This window comes from Oncorhynchus mykiss, chromosome 21 (genome assembly GCF_057628025.1).
Source record: "Oncorhynchus mykiss isolate SJ-2025 chromosome 21, ASM5762802v1, whole genome shotgun sequence".
In the NCBI taxonomy this organism is placed as follows: domain Eukaryota; kingdom Metazoa; phylum Chordata; class Actinopteri; order Salmoniformes; family Salmonidae; genus Oncorhynchus; species Oncorhynchus mykiss.
In genome coordinates this window covers 38,704,682-38,727,500 of record NC_143042.1, presented here as the reverse complement: position 1 = coordinate 38,727,500, position 22,819 = coordinate 38,704,682, and the positions used below count along the sequence as shown (strand labels likewise).

Below are 22,819 nucleotides of genomic sequence, written 5' to 3'. Positions count from 1 at the left end.
AGGATGTACGTGGTTAAAGGTTTACCGTATTTAGCCTCACTAGCTTGTGTGTTTAGTGCAAGTGCAGGGTTTTGGAAGGGCAGTGTTGTGGAAGTGCAGGGTTGAGGAAGTGCAGAGTTGAGGAAGTGCAGAGTTGAGGAAGTGCAGGGTTGAGGAAGTGCAGGGTTGAGGAAGTGCAGGGTTGAGGAAGTGCAGAGTTGAGGAAGTGCAGGGTTGAGGAAGTGCAGGGTTGAGGAAGTGCAGGGTTGAGGAAGTGCAGAGTTGAGGAAGTGCAGGGTTGTGGAAGTGCAGGGTTGAGGAAGTGCAGAGTTGAGGAAGTGCAGGGTTGTGGAAGTGCAGGGTTGAGGAAGTGCAGGGTTGAGGAAGTGCAGGGTTGAGGAAGTGCAGGGTTGAGGAAGTGCAGGGTTGTGGAAGTGCAGGGTTGAGGAAGTGCAGGGTTGAGGAAGTGCAGGGTTGAGGAAGTGCAGGGTTTATGAAGTGCAGGGTTGTGGAAGTGCAGGGTTGAGGAAGTGCAGGGTTGAGGAAGTGCAGGGTTGAGGAAGTGCAGGGTTTATGAAGTGCAGGGTTGTGGAAGTGCAGGGTTGAGGAAGTGCAGGGTTGAGGAAGTGCAGGTTTGAGGAAGTGCAGGGTTTATGAAGTGCAGGGTTGTGGAAGTGCAGGGTAATGTTTTTGTGAGCATATTTGTGTGTGCAAGTGCTTGTTTGTTTGTCTATGTGTTTGTCTATTGTTTGTGTGAGGTGTGTGTGTCTGTGTTTGCTATCTCGCTTTTTGCAAGTAATGGTACTGTTGCCATGGCCACCCAGACCATGTTCTCCTCTCCACTCTGCCTTTGGTGTCTGAAAACAAGCCCCCCCCCCCACACACACACACACACACACACAAACACACAGCACGCTATTTGAAGTGAAGTGCAGGATCTGAAGTATACCTACAAGAGGAGAAAGAACAAGGCAATGAGTTATTGTAGTATCTGCAATAATGGGGGACATGAACTGAGAACTCTGTGCCGTTCACATCTACAGTGCCAGCATCTCTTGTACCGTCCCGCCTGATGTGCTACGACTCAACAATGGGGCTCATTTGCCTCAATGTGTTTGTTCTTTTATTAGCCAGAGTCTTAGTGTAACGTGCGGGAATAATACCACAAGTGAAAAGAGGTAACGTATTCGCTACAGCAAAGAAGTGCAAGTAAGATGATTGCCAAGATGTACTGTTATGAATGGTAGCAGCCCTGGCTCTACTCTCAAAACAAATAGTACATTTAGCTATGAGCAATCGCACATGTCAAACAACAGCGTGGAAATCGTAATGGACATCGACAACAAAATAGAAACCCATTAATTGGGTGGTGGACGCTTAATAAAGAAGTAGGTCTAATCGGTGGTATCTCACAGCCTAGGGTTTAGATTTGGAGACCTGCTTTCAAAGCCTGCGTAGTGTGGTCGGTGTAGAAATAGGTAGAAGCTCACGGCATAGGCTTTAGCTTAGTGGGCTAGAGAGCAAGGTTCAAATCCCGCTCTGGGGCATTTGCACTGATAATAGTGCTAGGGAGTTTTTTGCTGCACTGCATCTCAGTGCAAGAGGCGGCACTACAGTCCCTGGTTCGAATCCAGGCTGCATCACATCTGGCTATAATTGGGTCCCATAGGGCGGTGCACAATTGACCCGTCCGGGTTTGGCCAGGGTTGACTGTCATTGTAATTAAGAATTTGTTCTTAACTAAAAAATAACTCTGGGATTGTAAAAAAAAAACATTTACATCATGTTGAAACAAGGTTGTACCACAACGCCCCCACAACCGCCTTTATTTCCCTGATGCCAATACACACACACACACAGTTGCCAGTGTTTGCTCTCTGTAATGGTCTCCAGTCAATATTCCTCAACTGAATTCGAGGCTGTTTATCGCATGGTTCTTTATGGTTAGCGCCAGGATATGACAGTGTTCTCATTCCGTAGGGGGAAGCATTACACGATTACCACTCACCCAGTTGTTCTCAGTCCGTCACATGACTACACGGCTGTGGTCCACCCCTCCAGGCCTGGGACAGTGTTATGTAATGTCACAGAAACCTCTCCGTCTAATATATAGGTGTCTTTATTGGTCTGGGCCCTCCTCCTCTTCTCCTCGCCCCAACTTTGTCCCGATGGTCGTGAAGGCTATATCGGATTCACATCCACTTGCCACTCGTATAGTTGTCTCGGATATAATCGGGTAACGGTGGAGATTGCATGTCATTTTGTAGGTATCCACAGCAAGGGGCGGACCTGAAGACCCCCTGGGATATCCACTGTGTATCCACTGTAGTAAGTGTCCACTTCTCTCCACCATCCATCCATTTTCAGCCCTTCATTTCCTCTCCGATGAGGGTTTTCCTGTCATTGCTGTGTGGTCTAGTAGCCAAGCCAGGATGGCTGACTGGTCTAAACATTAGCAGATCGATGAAGGTTATTCCCATTCACCATGTGTTGTTTATCAAGATGGTTCCTATGACAACGGTGGGGCACGCCACTGCCCGGGGAGGGGTGTCGTGTCTCGGTGTAACTGAAGCGATGGCGGTCAGCGGTTTGGCGTGTCAGGCTTCGTAGCCCGGTGTTGACTGTCACTGAGGTCTGTCCACTGAGCCATGACACAGAGAGAGCAGGGGGAGACGGGGAGAGAGAAACTCAGAAAGGGATGTACTGTCGGGCTATTGACTGATAGAGTGAGGAAGATAGAAATAGTAGAGAGGGGGAGTCGAAAAGAGAGAGACGGGGGCAGAGAGAAAGAGAGAGAGAGAGAGAGATCAGCGGTAGGAGAGAGGGACTATAGCCCGAGATGGAGAGAGCGTACGGGTCACTGACTATGGTGTCCACAGCTGGAGCTGGTGACCGTGATGCAGAAAACACGGGCCACTATGGGTTTATGGTAATGACACACACACACACACACACACACACCTGCCCTGAATTCATGCCAGTGAGATCATTTGATTTGTCCTCATGGTATAACAGTGTATCTAAACTCACATTGTTCTAGCGTAGAGTGGTCAAAAGAAGGGCTCTACAGAGAAAAGGGTGTGATTTGACACGTAGACCATGTTAGACCGATACGGGGCTAGAATGGATATAGTCGTTCTTTCAAAGGCCTCTGTTCCAAATGGCACCCTATTCCCTTTTTAGTGCACTACTTTTGACCAGGGCCCATAGGGAATAGATAGAGAAAAGGGTGCCTATTGGGACAAATCCCTTATGCCCCTATGGCCGTCTCTCTACCCGAACTACAACATGATATAGAGAGTAGATAACCCATTAAAAGGGGATTTTAGGTCCCTCTGAACACCTAGTTGAGTTATCAGCAGCCTGGGACTCATGCGGTGTCGTGGAGTGTGATATAAGAAGGGGTTTGGAAAGGTGTTGTGAGACACAGAGCTTGTGTACAATATTTACCGTTGGTTATATAAAAACAATCCCTTTTCACGTTTCACAATGAGGGTGTTTATTTTCTATTTATAGAACTTAGCTGTGTGAAGCAGCAACCGTGACTGTCCTGCATTCACATACCTAGTATTGTTCGGACACACACACACACACACACACACACACACACACACACGTACACACACACACACACGTATTGCTAACTGTCTCAGACACTGGGAGGTTGTACTCCATCCTGCTGTCTACTGTAAAGAAAACAGCTCTGGGCCAATTAAATGTGTCCTGCTTAGTCACCCGAGCAGCCACACAGGTGACACGCACACACACTACACTGCTTTGTTCATTTAAATATCACGGAGGAGAAATCATTACAGAGCGCAATGTGGCGTGACACCTTTCTGATCAGCAAGAAGAACAGAAAAACAGCGAAGGGGGAGAGAGAGAAATGTGGAAGGTATTGCGGCTCATTATCTGTGGGTGGTGGGATGAGGTTCAAATGAACCGATTGGATTTGGTTTAGAACACTGGGCATCACACAGCCGGGTGCGTGGAATGTGAATGCCAACCACCCGTGACAGTGTGTGTGTGCTGTTCATGTTGTATTCATGTGTGTGCTTGTTGTGCATGATTGTGTGCATTGAATGTAAATGTATGAGTGTTTCCATGCATTGAAATGTGTAGCGGTCGCTCCATGAATGCTGAGGTATGTACAGAAGCCCATTTATCCCCCAGAGGACAGATCTGCTCCACCATCTCACACCTTGACAATAAAATACTTGCATTCCCTTTTACTACACATTATAAAACAAACCACCTTGTGGTATATAGATAGAGTATAGAAATCACTAATGTAACAAGCACTGACTAGTGCTGACATATCGCTAACTAGTCAATCTGCTTCTGTAATGTTGACTAGTGCTCACTAATTGCTAACTAGTCAGCCAAACGCACCAGCCTGGAGCTAACGAGTTAAAGTGACCCGAACGCCCCCCCCCCCCGCCGCCGCCCCCCCAAAAACAGCTCGAGGACATACAGTACCTTCCAAAATAATTCTGGCTCCTTGCCCCCACATTTTGTTAGGTTAAAGCCTTATTCTAAAATGTATTAAATATTTTTTCCCCCTCATAAATCTACACACGGTACCCCATAATGACAAAGCAAAAAGTGATTTAGAAATTTTAGCAAATGTATTACAAATAAAAAACGTGAGTCTTATTGGGTGTGATGCTACAAGCTTGGCACACCTGTATTTGGGGAGTTTCTCATATTCTTCTCCACAGATCCTCTCAAGCTCTGTCAGTTTGGATGGGGGGCGTCTCTGCACAGCTATTTGTAGGTCTCTCCAGATCAGGTTCTATTCCAGCCTCTGGCTGGGCCACTCAAGAACATTCACAGACTTATCCCAAAGCCACTCCTGCGTTGTCTTGGCTATGTGCTTAGGGTCGTTGTCCTGTTGGAAGGTGAACCTTTGCCCCAGTCTGAGGTCCTGAGTGCTCTGGAACAGGTTTTCATCAATGATCTTTCTGTACTTTGCTCCGTTCATCTTTGCCTCGATCCTGACTAGTCTCACAGTAACATTGAATGATGCTCCCAGTGAATGATGCTGCGACCACCATGCTTCACCGTAGGGGTGGTGCCAGGTTTTCTCCTGATGTCACTTGGCAATCAGGCCAAAGAGTTTTGGTTTCATCTGACCAGATAATCTGGAATCTGGTCTTTAGGTACCTTTTTGGCAAACTCCAAGTGGACTGTCTAATGCCTTTTACTGAGGAGTGGCTTCCGTCTGGCCACTCTACCATAAAGGCCTGATTTGGTGGAGTGCTGCATAGTTGGTTGTCCTTCTGGAAGGTTCTCCCATCTCCACAGAGGAACTCTAGAGCTCTGTCAGAGTGACCATCGGGATCTTGGTCACCTCCCTGACCAAGGCCCTTCTGCCCCGATTGCTCAGTTTGGCCGGGCGGCCAGCTCTAGGAAGAGTCTTGGTGGTTCCAAACTTCTTCCATTTAAGAATGATGGAGGCCACTGTGTTCTTGGGGACCTTCAATGCTGCAGAATTTGTTTGTACACTTCCCTAGATCTGTGCCTCGACCCAATCCTGTCTCGGCGCTCTACGGACAATTCCTTCGACCTCATGGCTTGGTTTTTGCTCTGACACGCACTGTCAACTGTGGGACCTTAGATAGACAGGTGTGTGCCTTTCCAAATCGTATTCAATCAATTGAATTTACCACAGGTGGACTCCAATCAAGTTGTAGAAACATCTCAAGGATGCACCTGACCTCAATTTTGTGTCTCATGGCAAAGGTTCTGAGTACTTATGTAAATAAGGTATTTCTGTTTTTTATTTTTAATACATTTGCAAAAATGTCTAAAAAAAAGTTTTCACTTTGTCATTATGGGGTATTGTGTGTAGATTGCTGAGGATTTTTAAAAATGAATTCCATTTTCGAATAAGGCTGTAACGTAATAAAATGTAGAAAAAGTCTCTGGGTCTAAATTCCTTCCTGAAGGCACTGTATTTGCACTCTGTGAGAGAATCCATCATTTTGCAAAATACAATTATCTTAAAAAGTTATGTCATACCATAACTATATGGTATTTTAATTCTTAAACTCAAATTCGGGACTTTATCATATTCTATACCTTTCACTACATTCCAACTAGTCTTTGAGAACATAGTTTGAAGAGAAGTCCTCGTCTGCAATGCAAGTGATATTAAAAGTAATAATAACGGGAAACTTGAACCTATGCAGTTAATGTCATTATACAATACTTAACTAGTTCCACAATACGTTCTGCTCTCAAAATGGAGTGGTCCAATTTATTCCACTCAGGCAATATCATATCCCACAGCTGAATTCGAAGGAATGGACGCTGCCTATTGCAATATGGAAAATGACATTCACCACTATTCGAAAGGACATCCAGTGACGAAGTCAGATGTTGGTCTTCCGAAAAGACCTTCTACAATGTAAAAACCTTTGTCATATTGTTAATGACCTTTAATTTGGAATATAATATAATGTGTTTCTGGTTGACACCAATACTAGTCTACCGACTGATGCCTGTTATGTGTTAGAGACCCATTCTAAATGACACCCTATTCCCTATGTAGTACACTTCTTTTGCCCAGGGCTATATAGTGCACTCTATTGGGAATAGAGTGCCATTTGGGACTCAGCCCCAGACTCCATCCGTTGGCGTGTCATTCAGTATTTCCACCATGTATGTTGTGTATACTTAACAGTATTGCCCCCAACCTGGGCTCGGACCAGGGATCCTCTGAACACATTAACAACTGCCTCCCACGAAGCATCATTACTGGGAATTGCCAGAGACCTCACAATACGACATTATCATGATACTTTGGTACAGATACGATATGTAATGCAATTCTGACGATTCTTATGATTTTATTGCGATTCCATGTTCCAAACATATTGCTCAACATAGGTCTGCTGCAGAGAGGCAATAGAGAGCATGATAAAATGAGTTTTGATCAGGCAAGGAAATAAAAGCTCTGACAACAAATTGACTACCTATTTAAAAAGAAGATGGAGAACAAGCTATGAAGGAAAGATACTGGAATTTTGGTGCAGGAACAGCCATCTAGCAAAAAAATAATTTTGCGATATTGCAAAGACGATATGACATTTCGCCAAAATAATATCCGGATACGTAACTGTATCGACCCCCCCATCACTACGATCGCTCAAGGGATCAACTACTTCAATGTCTCGGAGAGAGTGACTGACATTACAGATTGAAACTCTACTAGTTAGCCAGATATAAGTGCATTGAGGAAGTTGTCCCCACAGTGACTGTATGTACATACCCCAACCAGAAGCCATGTATTACAGGCAATATTCGCACTGAGCTTAAGGGTAGAGTTGCCACTTTCAAGGAGCGGGACTCTAACCCGGAAGCTTATAAGAAATCCCGCTATGCCCTCCGACGAACCATCAAACAGGCAATGCATCAATACAGGACTAAGGTTGAATCGCACTACACCGGCTCTGATGCTCGTCAGATGTTACAGGGCTTGTAAACTATTACAGACTACAAAGGGAAGCACAGCCAAGAGCTTTCCAGTGACACGAGCCTACCAGACGAGCTAAATATCCTCTATGCTCGCTTCGAGACAAGTAACACTGAAACATGCATGAGAGTATCAGCTATTGCGGACGACTGTGTGATCACGCTCTCCGCAGGGCCAGACGGATTACCAGGACGTGTACAACGAGCATGCGCTGACAAACTGGCAAGTGTCTTCACTGACATTTTAAAACTCTTCCTGTCTGAGTCTGTAATTCCAACATGCGTTCAACACCATAGTGCCCTCAAAGCTCATCACTAAGCTAAGGACCCTGGGACTAGACTAAAGGTCGACCGATTATGATTTTTCAACACCGATACCGATTATTGGAGGACCAAAAAAAAGACGATACCGATTAATCGGCCGATTTTTATGTATATATTTGTAATAATGACAATTACATCAATACTGAATGAATAATGAACACTTTTATTTTAACTTAATATAATACATAAATAAAATATATTTAGTCTCAAATAAATAATGAAACATGTTCAATTTGGTTTAAATCATGCAAAAACACAGTGTTTGAGAAGAAAGTAAAAGTGCAATATGTGCCATGTAAAAAAGCTAACATTTAAGTTCCTTGCTCAGAACATGAGAACATATGAAAGCTGGTGGTTCAATATTCACAGTTCTATAACATTCACAGTTAAGAAGTTTTAGGTTGTAGGAATTATGACGCGTCGACTATTTCTCTCTATACATTTGTATTTCATATACAGTACCTTTGACTATTGGATGTTCTTATAGGAACTTTAGTATTGCCAGACTAATCTTGGGAGTTGATAGGCTTGAAGTCATAAACAGTGCTGTGGTACAAGCATTGCTAAGAGCTGCTGGCAAATGCAGTAAAGTGCTGTTTGAATGAATGCTTACGAGCCCTGCTGCTGCCTACCACCACTCAGTCAGACTGCTCTATCAAATATCAAATCATAGATTTAATTATAATATAATAAACACAGAAATACGAGCCTTTGGTCATTAATATGGTCAAATCCGTAAACTATAATTTCGAAAACAAAACGTTTATTCTTTCAGTGAAATACGAAACAGTTCCGTATTTTATCGAACAGTTGGCAACCCTAAGTCTAAATATTGCTGTTACATTGCACAACCTTCAATGTTATGTCATAATTATGTAAAATTCTGGCAAATTAATTACGGTCTTTGTTAGGAAGAAATGGTCTTCACACAGTTCGCAATGAGCCAGGCGGCCCAAACTGCTGCATATACCCTGACTCTGCTTGCACAGAACGCAAGAGAAGTGACACAAATTCCCTAGTTTAATATTGCCTACTAACATTAATTTATTTTAACTAAATATGCAGGTTTAAAAATATACATTTCTGTGAATTGATTTTAAGAAAGGCATTAATGTTTATTGTTAGGTACATTTGTGCAACGATTGTGCTTTTTTTGCAAATGCGCTTGTTAAATCATCACCCGTTTGGCGAAGTTGAAGTAGGCTGTGATTCAATGATAAATTAACAGGCACCACATTGATTATATGCAAATTATATGCAAGCTAGTTAACCTAGTAATATCATCAACCATGTGTAGTTAACTAGTGATTATGTGAAGATTGATTTTTTTATAAGATTAGTTTATTGCTAGCAACTTACCTTGACTCCTTGCAGCCACGTGGTCCTTTTGACGCTGCACAGGTAACAGGCGTAACAGGTGGTCAGCCTGCCATGCAGTTTCCTCTTGGATTACAATGTAATCGGCATCCAAAAAGGCAGATTACCGATTGTTATGAAAACTTGACATCGGCCCTAACTAATCGGCCATGCCGATTAATCGGCCGTCCTCTTGACCTCCCTCTGCAACTGGATCCTGGACTTCCTGATGGGCCGCCCCCAGGTAGTAAGGGTAGTATCCTCAACACGGGGGCCCCTCGGGTGTGCATGCTCCCCTCCTGTACTCCCTGTGTTCACTCATGACTGCACGACCAGGCACGACTCCAACCCCATCATTAGGTTGGTAGCCCTAATCACAGAGATAGGCCTGATCACCGACAATGACGAGACAACCTATAGGGAGGAGGTCACAGACCTGGCCGTGTGGTGCCAGGACAACAATCTCTCCCTCAACGTGATCAAGACAAAGTAGATGATTGTGGACTACAGGAAAAGGAGGACCGAGCACGCCTCCATTCTCATCGACAGGGCTGTAGTGGAGCAGGTTGAGAGCTTCAAGTTCCTTGGCGTCCACATCACCAACAAACTAACATGGTCCATGCACACCAAGACAGTCATGAAGATGGCACAACAAAACCTGTTCCCCCTCAGGAGACTGAAAAGATTTGGCATGGATCCTCAGATCCTCAAAAGGTTTCACAGCTGCACCATCGAGAGCATCCTTACCGGTTGCATCACTGCCTGGTATGGCAACCGCAAGGCACTACAGAGGGTAGTGCGTACGGCCCAGTACATCACCGGGGCCAAACATCCTGCCATCCAGGACCTCTATAACAGGCGGTGTCAGTGGAAGGCCCTACAAATTGTCAAAGACTCCAGCCACCCTAGTTATAGACTGTTCTCTCTGCTACCGCACGGCAAGCTGTACCGGAGCGCCAAGTCTATGTCCAAGAGGCTTCTAAACAGCTTCTACCCCCAAGCCATAAGAAGACTCCTGAACAGCTAATCAAATGGCTACCCAGACTATTTGCATTGCCCCCCACCCCTTCTACGCTACTCGCTGTTATTATCTATGCATAGTCGCTTTAATAACTCTACCTACATGTACGTATTACCTCAATTTCCTCGACACCGGTGCCCCCGCACATTGACTGTACAGGTACCCCCTGTATATAGCCCTGTCCCCCCCGCTATTGTTATTTTACTGCTGCTCTTTAATCATTTGTTATTCTTAACTAATACTTTTTTTGTGGTTCTTTTCTTAAAACTGCATTGTTTGTTAAGGGCTTGTAAGTACACATTTCACTGTAAGGTTGTATTCGGCACATGTGACAAATAACATTTGATTTGATATTAAATACTTCATGTATGAATAAGGTATGGGGGAGTGGAGGTGAGGTACATTCATCCTTCATCTCTCCATCCCTCCCTCTCATCACTCTGGCAGCCTCCTCCCATTTCTCCTGTTTTCCGTTTTGAGTCATGGGACTGTGTGGAGCGAGTTAGAAACGCAACCCCCCCCCCCCTCCCCCAGCATCTCTTTGCTTGGTAAGCGAATGTAATGTCACAGGTATAGGTCTTGTCATTATCGCTCTCAGTCGTCACCCTCGGAGCGTGTGAGTGAGACGCTCCACCTGCTCTCCCCCCCCTCTCCTTCCCCTCTCCTCCCCCTCCTCCCCCTTACACACTTCCACTCGCATAAAGGAGTCAATTTGTCAGAGATGTCAGGGGCACTAACGAACAGCCAGCTCCTCGCCGTATGCCTCCGTGTGTGTGCAGGTGTGGGTCTGTTTCTTGGGCCTGTGAGTGAGTGTGTGCGTGTTTGCTGTGTGTACTGAGTAGAGATGGACACATGTAGTCATGGTTGTTGTGTTGAGAGCTGTGGGATTCTGTGTGTGTGTGTGTGTGTGTGTGTGTGTGTGCGTGTGTGCGTGCGTGCGTGTGTGTGTGAGAGAGGATATTTCTATACATGCCTATGCTAAAACTACATGAAGGTAGTTTAAGTGGTTGTGTGTTGAAAGCGAGTGTGTATGCATGTGTGTGTTGCAGTTGAATCAAATGCAATGTATTTGTCAAACGCTTTGTAGACAAACAATGCTTGAAATGCTTACTGCCGGGTTGTTTTCCAACAATGCAGAGTTAACTATAAAATAAAAGGAATACATACACAGTGCATAACGAATAACAATAACGAGTAAAACTGACATGGCTACATACAGGGAGTACCAGTACGGAGTCAATGTGCAGGGGTACGAGGTCATTTTTTATTAATTGTTCAGCAGTCTTATGGCTTGGGGTTGGAAGCTGTTACGGAGCCTTTTGGTCCTAGGCTGCTCAGGATCCTGTTGGTTCCGGACGAGGTTCACTCGTACCACTTTCCCTGTGGTAGCAAAGAGAACATTCTATGGCTTGGGTGGCTGGAGTTTTTGACCATGTTTTTGTCCTTCCTCTGACACTGCCCAGAATAGAAGTCCTGGATGGCAGGGAGCTCTGCCCCCATGATGTACTTGGCTGTACTCGCCTTGCGGTAGGGTGCCTTGCAGTTGCCGTACCAAACTTTGATGCTGCCAGTCAAGATGTTCTCAGTGGTGCAGATGTATAATATCCTTTTGAGGATCTGAGGGCCCATACCAAATCTTTTCAGCCTCCTGAGGGGGAAGAGGCACCGTCGTGCCCTCTTCGCAAATGTGTGGGGGTGAATCATGTTCCTTAGTGATGTGGACGCTGAGTAACCCGAACCTCTCGACCTGCTGTGGATAGGGGCGTACTCGCCCCTCCGTTTCCTGTAGTCCACGATCGGCTACTTTGCCTGAGGGAGAGGCTGTTGTCTTGGCACCACACTGCCAGGTCTCTCACCTCATAAGCTGTCTCGTCGTATTTGGTGATCAGTCCTACCACCGTCTTGTCGTCAGCAAACTTGATGATGGGGTTGGAGTCGTGGGCAGCCTCATAGTTGTGGGTGAACAGGGAGTACAAGAGGGACCTAAGCACACGCTCCTTAGGGTCCCCCGCGTTGATGGTCATCATGGCTGTGTTGTTGCCTAGCCTCACCGCCTGGGGGCAACCCGTCAGGAAGTCCAGGGTCCAGTTGCAGAGGGAGGTTCCAGTACTGGTGTCCTTAGAATGCAGGGGACTATGGTGTTGAATACTAAGCTGTAGTCAATGGACAGCATTCTCACATAGGTATTCCTTTTGTCCAGGTGGGTGAGGGCAGTGTGGAATGCAGTAGAGATTCTGTCATCTGTGGATCTGTTGGGGTGGTATGGGAGTTGGAGTGAGTCCAGGGTGTCTGGAATGATGGTGTTGATGTGAGCCGCCATGACCAGCCTTTCGAAGCATTTCATGGCTATAGATGTGAGTGCTACTGGATGATAGTCATTTAGGCAGGTTATTTTACAGCACCCGCCCTGCATTCCACTGCTGGCTTGCTTCTGAAGCTAAGCAGGGTTGGTCCTGGTCAGTCCCTGGATGGGAGACCAGATGCTGCTGAAAGTGGTGTTGGAGGGCCAGTAGGAGGCACTCTTTGCTCAGGTCAAAAGGAAAAGGGGGAAAAAATAATCCCAATGCCCCAGGGCAGTGACACTGCCCTGTGTAGGGTGCCGTCTTTCGGATGGGACATTAAACGGGTGTCCTGACTCTCTGAGGTCATTAAAAGATCCCATGGCACTTATCATAAGAGTAGGGGTGTTAACCCCGTTGTCCTGGCTAAATTCCCAATCTGGCCCTCAAGCCATCATGGTCACCTAATAATCCCCACTTTACAATAATCCCCTGTAACTATTCCCCAGGTCGTTGCTGTAAATGAGAATGTGTTCTCAGTCAACTTACCTGGTAAAATAACGGTAAAATAAATAATTAAAAATCTTATACTTATACTTATACTTGGGTAATGGTAGTTGGTTTGAAATAAATTGGTATTTCAGACTGGGTCAGGAATAGGTTGAACATGTCAGTAAAGACACTTACCAGATGGTCAGCACTTGCTCTGAGTACGTGTCCTGGTATTTCATCTGGCACGGCGGCCTTGCGAATGTTAACCTGTTTAAAGGTCTTACTCACATCGGCTACAGAGATCGAGATCACACAGTAGTCCGGAACCATTTGTACTCTCATGCATGGTTCAGTGTTGATTGCATAAAAGGTATTTAGACTGTCTTTCCCTTTGTAATCTATGATAGTTTGCAAGCCCTGCCATATCCGTTGAGCGTCAGAGCCGGCGTAGGAGGATTCCATCTTAGTTCTGTGACGCTTTGCCTGTTTGATGGCTCGTCGGAGGTCGTAGCGGGATTTCTTATAAGCATCCAGATTAGTATCCCACTCCTTGAAAGCGGCAACTTTAGCCTTTAGCTCATTGCGGTTGTTGCCTGTAATCCATGGCTTCGTATGGTACGTATGGTCTCTCTGGGGACGACGTCGTCCATGTGCTTATTAATGAAGCCGGTGACCGATGTGGTAGACTCCTCAATGTTATCGGATGAATCCCGGAACCTATTAGAGTCTGTGCTAGTGAAACCTGTAGCTCTGTATCCACAGACCACTTTGGTACTTCCTGTTTGAGTTTTTGCTTGTAAGTAGTAAGCAGGAGGATAGAGTTAGGGTATGATTTGCCAAAGGGAGGGCGAGGTAGGGCCTTGTATGTGGAGTAAAGGTAATCTGGAGTTTGGTTGCTTCTAGTTGCACATGCATCATCCTTTTATAAAAGGAGGTAAAACACTTTCTTGTTTGTTTATGCCCCTATAGTTTGTAGAGAGTGGTCTTAGAGCCAGCATCGATTTGTGGAGGTAAATAAACAGCCACGAAAAAAATTGGTAATTAGTATGGTCTACAGCTTATCAACAGGTATTCTAACTCAGGTGAGCAAAAACTCCATACTCATCCCATCGTCTTACCTGAGTCTGCCGACCGGTCTTGATGATGCATTGAAAAAGCAGCAAAATGTATATCCATGTCCTCGTTCTGCCACGACTCTGAGAAACCTAGGATATTACAGTTTTTCAGGTCCCGTTGGTAGGATAATCTCGAACGGAGCTCATCCAGTTTGTTCTCCAGTGATTGCACATTCGGCAATAGAACAGAGGGCAATGGTCGCCGACGTAGTCTCGTCAGAGTACCAGCTTGCCTGCCTCTCCTTCACGGCCACTTCCTATTTTGAGTCCCGGGGTTTAGGGCCTGATCCGGAGTAAGCAGAACGTCCAGAGCTCCCGACTCGTTGACATTTTTGTCAAATCGAGGTTAATATCGCTGTTCTGATGTCCAGAAGCTGTTTTCAGTCATAGGAAATGATGGCAGACACATTATGTACAAAAAAAATTGTTAATATCAGTGTAAAAGAAAACACACCAAAAAGCAGAATTGGTCAGGAAGACGGCTGCTATCTTCTGCAGCTCCATCAAGTCTCCTGTGTTTCCGGTGCCACCTGCAGAGTGTGATGACCCTATTTAACAAGCAGCCCAGTCACAGCAGTCTCTCCGTCACCACGGATACTGGGTCACGAGAGTTAATTATTCTCAGCGCTGGTCCGTCACAGTCCCCACCGCCACACACCCACACGCGAGCACGCTCACACACACACACACACACACACACACACACACACATACACACACAAGCGCAAATGAGAACGCACACACAAATGAGAACGCAAGCGCACATTAGCACACACACTGGTACACATAGCACGTACAAGCAAACACACACCTCATCAGACAGCACTGTGGTGTTTTCACTTCTCTGACCCAGCTACGCTTCTCACCTCTTAACTAAGGCCGCTAAATATCACACACACACAACCCACCAGTCAACAGTTTGGACACACCTACTCATTCAAGGTTTTTTCTTAATTTCTACTATTTTCTACATTGTAGAATAATAGTGAAGACATCAAAACTATGAAATAAAACATATGGAGTCATGTAGTAACCAAAAAAGTGTTAAACAAATCAAAATATATTTTATATTTTTGAATCTTCAAAGTAGCCGCCCCTTGCCTTGACGACAGCTTGGCACACTCTTGGCATTCTCTCAACCAGCTTCACCTGTTCTTGGTCAAATAGCCCTTACACAGCCAGGAGGTGTGTTGGTTCATTGTCCTGTTGAAAAACAAATGATAGTCCCACTAAGCGCAAACCAGATAGGATGGCGTATCGCTGCAGTATGCTGTGGTAGCCATGTTGGTTAAGTGTGCTTTGAATTCTAAATAAATCCCTGACAGTGTCACCTGCAAAGCACCCCCACACCATCACACCTCCCACATGCTTCACAGTGGGAACCACACATGCAGAGATCATCTGTTCACCTACTCTGCGTTTCACAAAGACACAGCAGTTAGAACCAAAAATTGCAAATTTGGACTCATCAGAACAAAGGACAGATTTCCACCAATCTAATGTACATTGTTCGTGTTTCTTGGCCCAAGCAAGTCTGTTTTTATTGGTGTCCTTTAGTAGTGGTTTCTATTCTATTCAACTATTTATTTGGGCTGCAATTTCTGAGGCTGGTAACTCTGAGGCTGGTAACTCTGAGGCTGGTAACTCTGAGGCTGGTAACTCTGAGGCTGGTAACTCTGAGGCTGGTAATAAACGTATCCTGTGCAACAGAGGTAACTCTGTGTATTCCTTTCCTGTCCTCATGAGAGCCAGTTTCATTATAGCGCTTGATGGTTTTTGTGACTTTTTCCGGATTGACAGACTAAAGTAATGATGGACTGTCGTTTCTCTTTGCTTATTTGCTTATTTGAACTGTTCTTGCCAAACGCATTAAGAAGAAACATTTACTTGTAACAAAGCTGGTAATTGAAATGCATTCCAGGTGACTACCTCATTTGTATTTATTTTTTTAACCTTTATTTTATTTAACTAGGCTAGTCAGTTAAGAACAAATTCTTATTTTCAATGACAGCCTAGGAACAGTGGGTTAACTGCCTGTTCAGGTGCAGAACGACAGATTTGTACCTTGTCAGCTCGGGAATATGAACTTGCAACTTTTCGGTTACTAGTCCAACGCTCTAACCACTAGGCTACCCTGTCGCCCCAGCTCATGAAGCTGGTTGAGAGAATGCCAAGAGTGTGCAAAGCTGTCATCAAGGCAAACAGTGGCTACTTTGAAGGATCTCAAATATATAATATATTTTGATTTGTTTAACACTTTTTTGGTTACTACATGATTCCATATGTGTTATTTCATAGTTCAGATGTCTTCACTATTATTCTACAATGTAAAAAATAATACAAATAAATAAAAGCCCTGGAATGAGTAAATGTCTTTTGACTGGTACTGTGCATACACATGTACACACACACACACACACACACACACACACACACACACACACACACCACCCTTAACTGTCCAGATGTACAGCTAAGAATGAATGACAGCAGTTAATGAGCTACCATGCTCACTAATTAAAGTCTTGTCATACATTAATTACCATGTAGCTAAGTATATATCGTAGAAGTTGAATTGAGCACGGGCTAATTTCCCTTTTAACCTTTACATAACCTGGTTTCCCCTTTTTGAATGACTGGCTTTCTCCAGAGTCATGTTGTGAGAGAAAGTAGCGAGTTGAACAAAAGTCATGTTTCTCGAGGTTCTGAGATCATCCTTTGTGAGAGATTGTCCTGAATTCTACCAGGGAGATGGGCTTTAGGCCAGCTTTCTGGGTGTGTGGTTAGCACTCTGGGGCATGGGTGGATGGCTGTACACTAGGCCAACCTTTAGCTTGGGAAACCTTGAACTGACACCTGGCGGTGGAGTGTGATTATACAGACTCTAGCTCACACTTGCCGAAAGCTCAGGTTGGAGCCTAATTCTTGAGATTGACCGATTTTTTAAAAAGTCTGATTACTACTGGGAAGTGTGTAAAACTACTGTAACAAGTTCTTATAATATAAGCTACGTTTTAATACTGAATTAACCACCAAGTACATAACATCTACTGTATTGTGATCTAAGCAAACAGCAAGAACAAGCCCTAGTCTGGCATTCTTGTGCAGGGCAGAAGACAGCCGTATGTGAGGGTGAGAGGTCGCTGTGTACAGACATACTGCTACTGCTGCCTCCATTTGGTAGGCTAAACCTGGTGGGCTCACTCACTCACTCCGTGTTTCTCTCTCAAGTGTTTGGAATAGTGTTCGCCCAAGTGCGAATGGCATTGGTCATTCACAGTGTCCTCATGCTCAAAATGTTTTATTTTTCTCTGAATAAGGGAATAACACTGCAGGGTTTTCAGTGTAAAAAGAGATGAGGGTAAAAAGCTGAACAGCTAAAAAAGAGCGTCCTAATTTGGCCAAACAAACAAGCAAGCGCCTGCAAACACATCAGACGGAGATATGCAAATGAACGAGGCTGCCTGCAGATGGGGTTGCCAGATGCCTGTGAGCACTGTGACGTGTTTATGTGTGACGAAGTGTGTGTGTATGTGTGTGTGTATCTGAGTGTCGAGTCTAGGCAAAGATCTCGCAGCATGAGGCTGGGAGGGTAAATATATCGGAGGAGACAATTTTAGCTGTGTTTAGATTTGGAATGCTAGCGTCATGGTTTAAATGGTCAGCCAACAGCACTGTCATACATAGATACACTACATGACCAGAAGTATGTGGACACTGCTCGTTGGATATCTCATTCCAGAATCATGGGCATTAATATGGAGCTGGTCCCCTCTTTCTACTACAACAGCCTCCACTCTTCTGGGAAGTCTTTCCACTAGATGTTGGAACATTGCTGCGGGGACTTTCTTCCATTCAGCCACAAGAGCATTAGTGAAGTTGGGCATTGATGTTGGGCGATTAGGCCTGGCTTGCAGTCGGCGTTCCAATTCATCCCAAAGGTATTTGATGGAGTTGAGGTCAGGGCTCTGTGCAGGCCAGTCAAGTTCTTCCACACCGATCTCAACAAACCATTTCTGTATGGATCTCGCTTTGTGCACGGGGGCATTGTCATGCTGAAGCAGGAAAGGGCCTTCCCCAAACTGCCACAAACTTGGAAGCACAGAATCGTCTAGAATGTCATTGTATGCTGTAGCGTTAAGATTTCCCTTCACTGGAACAATGAAAACATCCCCAGCCATTATTCCTCTTCCACCAAACTTTACAGTTGGCGCTATGCATTGGGGCAGGTAGCGTTCTCCTGGCATCCGCCAAACCCAGATTCGTCTGTCGGACTGCCAGATGGTGAAGCGTGATTCATCACTCCAGAGAACGCGTTTGTACTGCTCCAGAGTCCAATAGTTGCGAGCTTTACACCACTCCAGCTGACACTTGGCATTGCGCATTGTGATCTTAGGCTTGTGTGCGGCAACTGTTGCCACGGAAACCCATTTCATGAAGCTCCCAACGAAGAGTTCTTGTGCTGACGTTGCTTCCAGAGGCAGTTTGGAACTCGGAGACAGACGATTTTTATGCGCTATGCGCTTCAGCACCTGGCGGCCCTGTTCTGTGGCCTTCCACTTTGCGGCTGAGCCATTGCTGCTCCTAGACATTTCCACTTCACAATAACAACACTTACAGTTGACCAGGGCAGCTCCAGCAGGGCAGAAATTTGAAGAACTGACTTGTTGGAAAGGTGGCATTGTATGACTGAGCACTTCAGTTAGGACGTTCTACTGCCAATGTTTCTCTATGGAGATTGCATGGCTGTGTGCTCGATTTTATACACCTGTCAGCAACGGGTGTGGCTGCAATTGCCAAATTCACTAACACTAAACCAAAACCAAAATGCTAAATATGCTGATTTTAAAGCTGATTGACAACAAAAACGTTATTAATTCACTGGGATAATAATTTCTCCCTCACTGAACGGACTGTGTTCATGTGCCTCGTGATTAAATGGGTCTTAAAGAGACCGCACACTTTTGTAAAATAACAGGTTGTTACTTCTATGCATATGTTGTTGAGCAGTACAATAAAATCTGTCCTTCCAATGGAAGGGAAATAGTTTGTCACCTGTAGCCCCATACAATACACTGAAATCAGCCAAAATAAGCCCATTAACCCAATGCATGCATACACTCCTATTGAATATGCATTTAACCTGTATTGTGACTAGGTGTCATGCGGTGGGTGTAGCTGGTGCATGGAAGTCAGGCGCAGGAGAGCAGAGATGAGTGAACACGAAGCACTTTACTGAGGCAAATAGTAAGACCAGAACGCACCAGCATCACCAAAACCAAATGCCCAAAACAAGTAAGGCAGCACAAAGTACCACAAAACAAAGTACAAAGTACCGGCTGCCACAAAACACAGGTAATACATAAAACCTGGCGCTAACCAGCCGGAAGCGTGCCAACCTCGACAAATAAACAATACCACACACAGACATGGAGGGAACAGAGGGCTAAATACACATAGTAATTATGAGGAGACGTAAACCCGGTGTGCAGGAAAACAAGACAAAACAAATGGAAAATGAAAGGTGGAGCGGCGATGGCTAGAAGGCCGGTGACGTCGAACGCCGCCCGAACAAGGAGAGGGACCCACTTCGGCGGAAGTCGTGACACTGGGCCTAGTCTACATCTTGATTTACCCAGTTTATCAATAGAGATTTACCATTCAAATACATTATTACCGTAATGTCGTGAGATTGGTAAAAACAAATTCAAATGTATGGTATGATTGTACAATTGATTCATTAATGCATACATGGCTGTCTCTGAAACATTTTGACATTTGAACAAAGCAGTAGCTGAGTTTATCTGTCTGGATCAAGTGCCATTCTATGACTGTTGTTAATATGCTTTATTTTTTTAAATATACAGTGCCTTGCGAAAGTATTCGGCCCCCTTGAACTTTGCGACCTTTTGCCACATTTCAGGCTTCAAACATAAAGATATAAAACTGTATTTTTTTGTGAAGAATCAACAACAAGTGGGACACAATCATGAAGTGGAACGATATTTATTGGATTTTTCAAACTTTTTTAACAAATCAAAAACTGAAAAATTGGGCGTGCAAAATTATTCAGCCCCTTTACTTTCAGTGCAGCAAACTCTCTCCAGAAGTTCAGTGAGGATCTCTGAATAATCCAATGTTGACCTAAATGACTAATGATGATAAATACAATCCACCTGTGTGTAATCAAGTCTCCGTATAAATGCACCTGCACTGTGATAGTCTCAGAGGTCCGTTAAAAGCGCAGAGAGCATCATGAAGAACAAGGAACACACCAGGCAGGTCCGAGATACTGTTGTGAAGAAGTTTAAAGCCGGATTTGGATACAAAAAGATTTCCCAAGCTTTAAACATCCCAAGGAGCACTGTGCAAGCGATAATATTGAAATGGAAGGAGTATCAGACCACTGCAAATCTACCAAGACCTGGCCGTCCCACTAAACTTTCAGCTCATACAAGGAGAAGACTGATCAGAGATGCAGCCAAGAGGCCCATGATCACTCTGGATGAACTGCAGAGATCTACAGCTGAGGTGGGAGACTCTGTCCATAGGACAACAATCAGTCGTATATTGCACAAATCTGGCCTTTATGGAAGAGTGGCAAGAAGAAAGCCATTTCTTAAAGATATCCATGAAAAGTGTTGTTTAAAGTTTGCCACAAGCCACCTGGGAGACACACCAAACATGTGGAAGAAGGTGCTCTGGTCAGATGAAACCAAAATTGAACTTTTTGGCAACAATGCAAAACGTTATGTTTGGCGTAAAAGCAACACAGCTGAACACACCATCCCCACTGTCAAACATGGTGGTGGCAGCATCATGGTTTGGGCCTGCTTTTCTTCAGCAGGGACAGGGAAGATGGTTAAAATTGATGGGAAGATGGATGGAGCCAAATACAGGACCATTCTGGAAGAAAACCTGATGGAGTCTGCAAAAGACAATGAGACTGGGACGGAGATTTGTCTTCCAACAAGACAATGATCCAAAACATAAAGCTAAATCTACAATGGAATGGTTCAAAAATAAACATATCCAGGTGTTAGAATGGCCAAGTCAAAGTCCAGACCTGAATCCAATCGAGAATCTGTGGAAAGAACTGAAAACTGCTGTTCACAAATGCTCTCCATCCAACCTCACTGAGCTCGAGCTGTTTTACAAGGAGGAATGGGAAAAAATGTCAGTCTCTCGATGTGCAAAACTGATAGAGACATACCCCAAGCGACTTACAGCTGTAATTGCAGCAAAAGGTGGCGCTACAAAGTATTAACTTAAAGGGGCTGAATAATTTTGCACGCCCAATTTTTCAGTTTTTGATTTGTTAAAAAAGTTTGAAATATCCAATAAATGTGTCATGTATTGTCATGTTGTGTCTTGTTTCTGTCCTTTCCTTTCACCCTGTCTCCCTCTGCTGGTCGTTATTAGGTTACCTTTTCTCCCCCTCTTTCCCCCAGCTGTTCCTTGTCTCCTCCTAACTACCTCGTCACCCCTTTTCCCACCTGTTCCCTTTTTCCCTCTGATTAGTCCTCTATATCTCTCTCTGTTTTTGCTCCTGTCTTTGTCGGATTCTTGTTTGTGTTATTCATGCCTGAACCAGACTATCGTCATGTTTGCTGCAACCTTGTCCTGTCCTGTCGGAATCTGCCGGTCCATCTGAGCCTACCTATGTTTTGTCATTAAAGAAGCTCTGTTTACGTTAATTCGCTTTTGGGTCCTCATTCACGCACCGTAACAGAAGAATCCGACCAAGAATGGACCCAGCGACTTCGGATCCTCTCCACTCAGCCGTCGAGATCCAGGGAGCGATGCTAGGCAGACACGAGCAGGAATTGTCTGCTGCTCGACATGCCGTTGAGACCCTGGCCACCCAAGTCTCCAACCTCACAGAACAGGTTCACCATCTCCGCCTCGATCCACCGGCCACTTCCAGGGCTTTCGAATCTCCGGAGCCCAGAATCAATAACCCGCCGTGTTACTCTGGGGAGCCCACTGAATGCCGCTCGTTCCTCACCCAGTGTGATATTGTGTTTTCTCTCCAGCCCAACACTTACTCCAGGAGCACTGCTCGTGTCGCCTACGTCATATCTCTCCTTACTGGACGGGCTCGTGAGTGGGGCACGGCAATCTGGGAGGCAAGGGCTGAGTGTACTAACCAGTATCAGGACTTTAAGGAGGAGATGATACGGGTTTTTGATCGATCTGTTTTTGGGGAGGAGGCTTCCAGGGCCCTGTCTTCCCTATGTCAAGGTAATCGATCCATAACAGACTACTCTATTGAGTTTCGCACTCTTGCTGCCTCCAGTGGCTGGAACGAGCCGGCTTTGCTCGCTCGTTTTCTGGAGGGTCTCCGCGCAGAGGTAAAGGATGAGATTCTCTCCCGGGAGGTTCCTTCCAGCGTGGATTCCTTGATTGAACTCGCTATTCGCATTGAGCGACGGGTTGATCTTCGTCACCGAGCTCGTGGAAAGGAGCTCGCGTTCTCCGTTGCCCCCCTCTCCGCATCACTACCATCTTCCTCTGCCGGCTCGGGTGCTGAGCCTATGCAGCTGGGAGGTATCCGCATCTCGACTAAGGAGAGGGAACGGAGAATCACCAACCGCCTCTGTCTCTATTGCGGTTCTGCTGGTCATTTTGTCACTTCATGTCCAGTAAAAGCCAGAGCTCATCAGTAAGCGGAGGGCTACTGGTGAGCGCTACTACTCCTGTCTCTCCTTCAAGATCCTGCACTACCTTGTCGGTCCATCTACGCTGGACCGGTTCGTCAGCTTCCTGCAGGG

General features: G+C 45.2%; 1 protein-coding gene across 2 annotated transcripts in view; it reads left to right on the top strand.

Moving 5' to 3' along the window:
* Window positions 1-22,819, top strand: part of LOC110500852 (neuroligin-2-like) — a 222,265-nt gene that overhangs the window by 36,020 nt on the left and 163,426 nt on the right. The gene's annotated exons all lie outside the window — the stretch shown is intronic.